Genomic DNA, 7815 nt, shown 5'->3' on the forward strand with positions numbered 1-7815 from the left:
CATACACGACATGGTCTACATTCAAATCTCAGATGGAAAGATAAAATTATCTAGAGTTATTTACCTTTTACGTTAACTAAAAAAAAGTGTTACAATAAATATGTTTTTTTAACTCTCATATAAATTATGGAATAACTTATTGAGGCAACTGTATCAACTCTATAAGTCTCTACATGACAAAAAAAGGCATTGCGAACTATTAAGAATGTTTTAGCAGACAAGATAATCATAGTTACATCAACATATGCTTGATATTCTCTTAGTCAAATTAGAAAAGTGTAAAAGCAGCCACATAGTCATGAAAATTAAGCTTTTTAATAAGTTGCCTGAGAAAGCTTGGTCTGTATCTATAAACAGGTGTAAAGTAGTAACAGAAAACTGGTTGAAACAAAAAGTGTTTTATTATGTACACAAATATTTGGCATATGTGTGTTTTTTATTAAATTGTTATTTTACTCACTTTATTTAAAATACATTTATATTTATATTATTTTGTTATTTTAATTATTGTCACTCTTATAGGCTTACTGTTATTCTTGACTAATTTATGTATTAATAGATTCTTGGTTGTTTTATAATTATTATTGATATTGTTACTGTGCAATATAATATTGACTTTGTCCATTACACAAATTGTGTTTAAAGACAATAAAATTCATGATTCTTAAATGCTTATCTTATCAGGCAACTCGGGGAGAGAGTCAGGAGTCCACAAAAGTAAAGTAATTACTACAGCGTAGTAGGTAGTAAGGAAAAGAGAGTAAACAACAACCATCTGTTCCAGACGGTTTGTAAATAGTAACTACCTAATGATAGCAATTGTTTATTCACTTTGTTTCAATAAAATGCTATTACTACGTAGTAGTTGCTGAGACTTTTTTACTTTCTTTTTATTCACTTTACTGCTATTAATCTGTCAAAACTCATACTGATTATAAATCTTAAATTCATTTCAACTCATCCATAAAAGAATTAGAAATTGGGAAAGTTATAAAAGTCAATTTGTTGTTGTTAAGTATGACTTTGGGATGCTAATCACCTAACTTTCTTGCAAGCATTACCCTATGTTATAGGGTTTGACTTCTAAAAAAGAAAATAAACACCATTTCACAATAACACCGTCTTTCATTATTTGTGGCGTATTATGAGAGCAAAAGTCCATAATCTTGTTATCTTTTGAAAAAAATTTCAGTTTTTGTAGTGTTCAGCTAATTAATTCATAACTTTAAAAAACAAACAAAATTAGTTTTTTATCTTATGATTTTGCTTTTAGTGTATAGAGGAGAAAGTATACTAAAACTTTGTAATACTTATTTAAATGATAAAACGTGTTAAACTTTTTAAATAAAAAATTAATACACACAAAATTTAAATTTAAATTTTTTGTAAACTTTAAAATGCAATGCAAAAATTGCAATTTTATGGTCTTAATTAATTTGGATGCATAATATTTATTGTTCCTTGTGTACATAGGAACAAATATGTCAAATTAAAAAAAAAGTTAAGCATATGTGTAACTGAAATGAATTTTTTACATTTGGTATTTGTGTAGTGTTCCACAAAATAATTCAAAATTTTTTCAAAAATAAACAGAATGGGCTGATTTTAGTTTTATTGTGTCAGGGGAAATGTATAATACGTCATAATATTGATTTAAATGATAAAACTAGTTGACATTTTTCAATAAAAATATTATACATCAATTTTTTTAAACTTTGTTACGTTAACTTACCAGTTAAAAATAATAAGAACTATATCTGTAATACTAAGTATGACTCTTCTTCTATTAATGCAAAATATTGAAAATCTATAATCGCATAAAAGGTGTCTCTCATATTTCGCAAACAACTCATCTCAAATCGAATCGAAATAGATAGTCTATGTACATATGTACATATTGTAAACGTCTTGTGCAAATAAAGTATGTCTATGTCTATATTACCAATTCAAAAAATAAATGTAAAGCTGCTTGGAAAATAATTAATACAGAAAAAAAGGTTGAAGAAAAAAATCATGAAACTTTTATTGATTCTAGGACTTTTAATAACTTCTTTACACTTTCACCTTCTAATATAATTAATACTTCTGACCAGCAGAATGACAATAACCTTGATCTTGAATATTTAGAAAATTACATAAGAAATAAGGGTGTATTAAAAAATGATTTTAAATGGAAAAATATTGAAAGAAATGATGTTTTATATTGTACATCTAGGTTGAGTACCTCAAAAAGTGAGGATTATTATGGTTTTTTCCAATGCAATTATGAAAGACATCATTGACATAATATTAGAGCCAGTTACTTATTTATTTAATAAGATGCTAGACCAAGGAACATTTCCTCAAGCTTTAAAAATAACAAAAGTAGTGCCAATTTTTAAAAAAGGAGATAGGACTAACCCCTCTAGCTATTCGACCAATCTCATTAGTTCCTATTCTTAGTAAAATATTTGAGTTTTAGTTTTGTATCAAAGAACAATTGTATAACTTTTTTGTTGTAAATAATATTTTTTGTTCGGACCAATTTGGTTTTCTCCCACGTTTAAACACAGTAAAAGCGGTTGATTGAAACTGTAACAGAACAGGTTATTCTGAATTTTGAAAACAAAATAATGACATCTACTACCTTAATTGACTTAAGTAAGGCTTTTGACTGCATTCCTCATGACCTGCTTTTAAAAAAGCTACATTTTTATGGCCATAAAAAATAATGAATTACGTTTATTTTCATCATATTTACAAAATAGAAGCCAGATGGTTTCACAAAATAAAGATGTATCTGGTTTCCAAAATGTTTTACTAGGAGTACCACAAGGCTCAGTACTCGGTCCTTTTCTTTTTGTAGTAGCAATAAATGATTTTTCATATAATATGCCTTGTAGGTCTGTTCTATATGCAGATGATACAACTATTTTAAATAGCAATAAACATCTGGAAACTTTAATTTTAGAACAGGAGCAGGCAATGACTGAAGCTATTAAGTGGTTTAAAGCCAACCTTTTGGTAGTAAATAATAGCAAAACAGAAAATTTAATTTTTACTCTTGATGGAAATTGTGTCCTTGATAGTAAATACACAGAACCTATTAAGCTATTAGGAATATACATGGATAATCAATTAAATTGGGATGCACATGTAAGTTTTCTTTGTAAAAAATTAGCTAGGGTTACATACCTTATCAGGAAACTAAAGTATAATATCAGTACTGAAATGTTGGTCACAGCATATTATGCCTTTTTCCATTCCCAGCTCAGGTATGGTATAACACTTTGGGGAAACAGTACTAGTGCTAAAACTGCTTTCATTTGGCAAAAGAAAGTAATTAGAATTATTGCAAATGTTGGCAATAGAGTTTCTTGTGTCCCACTTTTTAAAAAATTTAGAATTATGACCCTTCCATCCCTGTATATTTATTGTACTTTACTTAGTATCAAGGAACAATTAGATAGTTTTATTAGTAGACAAGAAATACACTCCTACTGTACAAGAAAAAAATATATGCTTGAACAGATGAATGTTCGATTGGAGAAAACCAAAGGCACTTTTATTTATATGAAGATTAAACTTTTTAATAAACTTCCTGAAAAAGCATGGCATGTGTCTATTAATAGATTTAAAAATGTTGTGAGTAATTGGCTTGTTGATAACACATTTTATTCTTTAAATGACTACTTAACCTGTGATATTAGTACGTTAATTTTTTAATAGTTATTATTTTGTTGATAGTTATCTCTTGTTATTTATTTATTGTTGTTAAATCTATTTCATTGTTAATTTTAATTTGTTGCATTTTTATCTATTTATTGTTACTTTTTATTGTTTTATTGTTATATATTTATTGTTTTATTTACTATTTAATTTATTCTGTATATAATGTTTTAGATATGTTATATATATTTAACGAGATGCTGCTAATACCATTTTTACTTTTATTTTCTTTTTAATGACTAAATTGTGGCGTTATTCACATGTTCATAATAAAATTTACTTTGACTTACAGTCTAATCATTACACTTGTATTATGGGGTTTTAAAGGTGTGATAGGAGTAGGTAGCCTTTTAGATATAATAAAAAGTGACGTTGTCACATTGCATTGTCAAGTGCTTAAAGACAATAAAGATTTCTTGATTCTTGATTCTTGATATGTTTATTTGATGTACTATGTATAAAATAAAACAAGTACAATGCCATATGTCAACATTTAGTAACAGAATAATAAATATTTGAAAAGCCAACCTAGCCGGCCCTCTGCACTTTTCGGAATTACCCACTGGCCGATTCCATCGGATCTTGGCACTCAAAAGGTTTATGTAACATTTAACACTGTCATGTTGAGATTCTTGGTAGACTATAAGGAAAAGGCTACATCTGAAAGACAGAAATGAATTATGTAAAGAATAAGTAGTATTTATAAGAACCAACACAATGACATACCTCTATTAGCAAACACAAGCAGGTCCAGGAATTAAAAAATATTTGAAAAATGGGTGCAATTTGACACTCTATCATGGCTTTATACTCGGTGACATTGAAAGTAAAGCATGGCAACTCTCATCAAAAGGTGTGTCAGTCGACATAATTGGTACTAAACATTAATTACAAAAATAATAAATGTGATATAAATAAAAACACCTCTTTACCTGTATGTATAGCGAATGGTCCCCAGTAAAGTTAAAAATAACAGTATAAGACTAATATCAAAAGAAAACATTTTTTTATTTGGATTGTGAAATGTTTTTTATATACGGTTTATAATGATTAGAGATCAAACCTCAACAAGACACAGTGCAGAACAAGACGTAATAGTACCGGCTCGAATCCTAGCAGCTGAGAGACTCGCAGAATATCTGTGTATGTTTACCTCATGTCACTGTTTTTAATGATCGCATTCATTGACTGTCGGAATAAACTGAATGTTTCCATTTCATACGTTATGAATGAAGTCTAGGTGAAATACTGCGAATAGAAGGAGCTTGTTATATACCACGACTTTGTAGTACACGTCAGTCAATGTCTTTGTAAACTTAATCTGAAAAGGAAGATTGTAAACATTTTTCATTTTACTAATTAGCTGAAAATACTGGTTTCACTTATAGAAACTGGACTATACTTCCTTCAAAATCACAAATGACTATTGTAAACTTTGTGCATTAGAATCCGATAGATGAAAGGATACTATTTTATGTGATTAGGGAATTGAAAATGAACAGTGTGCATCAGCATTAGTGTTGATTAATTATTTCTTAGCTAGTGACATTAACACACAAGACGTCCACTTTCTGGACATGAGAGGTCATGTGAAAACATAAAAATGTGTGACGCATTTGAAAATCCCACTAGTTGTGAAGTGCGGTTGGTAATACGGTTCATGTTGGCTGAGCTGAACTGGTGAGCTTTTTTTGCTATCACATATCTCGCTTACACTTCATTTCAGTTTACACTCAGCTTTCGGTGAAATCTTTCCCAAAAGTCTTAGTTCAACTATAATTTCCCATAACTGAATCCAATTTTCTCTGTCTTTCCAAGCCAAGACAGCTATGTTGAGAGCTGCGTGATCAAGGGAGAGCTTGATCTTTAATATGCGAACTGGATACCTGGCAACCTCCAGTTTTAAAACATAGCATTCTCCAGAGAGCGGGCCACTGCTTGGGGTGACCTTTAGATCTCTATTACTTGTGAGAACACAATGAGTACAATTGAAAAATAATACCAAAAAACGAAACCAAACCAGAGCTCTAGCAGCTCTCAAAAAAGTGGATGAAAATAAAAAAAAACAGAGGAATTAGAACTGGGAGTTGACCCTAGCAATCCTGAAGAATCAAGACAGACAGGCAGACTTCCTAGCAGAAGTCCTGGATCCCCAACCCAGTCCCAGTCGACATATCGGAGGAAGATGCTATACTGGAGAATGACCACCAAAGAGAGGGAGCAACAGCCGAAATGCCAGCCCCAGCAATCCCTAGACTGGGCGTTGCTGCCAGAAAACTTATGGTATAGTTTCGAAGACGTGTGTATTCCCAAGACGAAGCCTGGGATCTGGCCTTAAAACCAATCCCAGAAGAGAAATAACAAATAGCTCAAAAGGCAATGAGAAGGAAACCAAAAAGACTTCACTCTGATGGCTCCTCTCCAGAAGCTCATCAGAGGAAGAAAACTAGAAATGCAGAGGGACAACATGGGTCATGAAAAGAGTAATCTGTACCTCCCCACAAACTGTCACATAAACAAGCTGCAGAGAGAATAAGGATGGAAATACTTAACTCTGATTTTCCAGAAACCCTACTCTCATCCGATTAAATGGAATCGATTCAGAACTGTATCCTGGAAGCGATTGTAGAAGAACAGGGGGGTCCAAATTCTGTAAGCTTCTATGGGGTCATTAGGAGACAGGGGTCTTGATTTTTATTTGTGAAAACCAAAATACAGTAGAATGGCTGAAAGGAAAACAAGAAACTTTTCAATCTTGTGAGGGAGCCAGTCTGAAAATTGTACCAGAGGGAGTAAATTCCTTGTGTAAGAATCAGGAATAGTAGCCCTCCTAAAAGGTAGAGAAGTTACAGCAAAGATCAGGCTACTATCATGGCCTGGAAAGGCTGCTTCCAAAAATGGTACTGTCTTTCTCCTGTGGGCGATGGTGATCGACAACCTAACTAAAGCATGAAAGAAGGGAATAAGACTACAATGCTACGCTGACGACCTATAAGGAGCAGAATATTTAATCCTCTCTGATAGCCAGGCTGCACAGACAGAAACTGGCAAGGAAGAACAGAGTTACACTCGGTTGGGTGCCGAGCCATGAGGGCATTCATGGAAACGAAAAGCAGATACCCTCGCCAAAATAGTTACAGAATTCCTAATGGTAGGGCCTAAGACAGGCTGTAGCTTTCTCCTGCAGCCAAGCTCTTGTAAAAGATTGGGAAAAGAGGATTAGATCCTTCAACTGGAATAGGGCCTCAGAATTAAGACAATAAAAAATGTTTATCTCTCCTTATGGTAAAAGATGGGCATCTCTCCTAGAAAAAAGTAAGGAAGACATAAGATTGATAGTAGGGATGCTGACAGGACATGGCCCCCCTAGAAAACAATTTATGAAGATGGGGTCTTAGTCCAGACTGATGAATGCAGACCTCTGCGGAAAAAGCAGAAGAATCAGCGGAACACATATGGCTAAACTATATCTAAAAGTACGAAATAGTTACTAGGGGCATATCTTCTCAGCCCCAAGAATCATCAGAGAACAGGAGCCTTCAGATTTGATTTTGCTTCTAGTAAAAGTGTCAGATTTTGAGGGCACAAAACACAAGAAAAAAGGGAGGTGCAAAAGGGCCTTTTTAGGACTTTTGTGCGGAGACAACTGTCTCTTTTCCCTTGGGTAAAAGAAAAAAAATGTGCATGATGACAAATGAAGTGGGCAGCCAAGGCATTGTGACCGATAAAAATTGTCCTCTAAATTCAATGAAAAAAATTAAAGACCGTGATTCACAATAATAGAACTCTCACTTAGTTTTCCTCCAATTTCAAGGAGTTTGTTATAAGAAAATTGTTACGTTAAAAGTTAGGTTACCATAAATTTCATGCAAGATGGGTACCAAAAATCTTAACATAAACTCATAAAAATCAGCGTAATGGCTGCTTCATTGACATTTACAATAAAGATGGTGATTCCGATGCTTGATTGAATCATGACAGGAGACGAATCTTGGGTAAAAACAGATGAATTGCAAAACCAAATTACAGTCTATGGAGTGGGAGCACACACACTCCCCAAATAAACCAAGAAAATGTATGCAAACATTGTTGGCACGGAAGATTATG

The sequence above is a fragment of the Homalodisca vitripennis genome, unplaced genomic scaffold (assembly GCF_021130785.1).
Source record: "Homalodisca vitripennis isolate AUS2020 unplaced genomic scaffold, UT_GWSS_2.1 ScUCBcl_5191;HRSCAF=11808, whole genome shotgun sequence".
Taxonomy (NCBI): Eukaryota; Metazoa; Arthropoda; class Insecta; order Hemiptera; family Cicadellidae; genus Homalodisca; species Homalodisca vitripennis.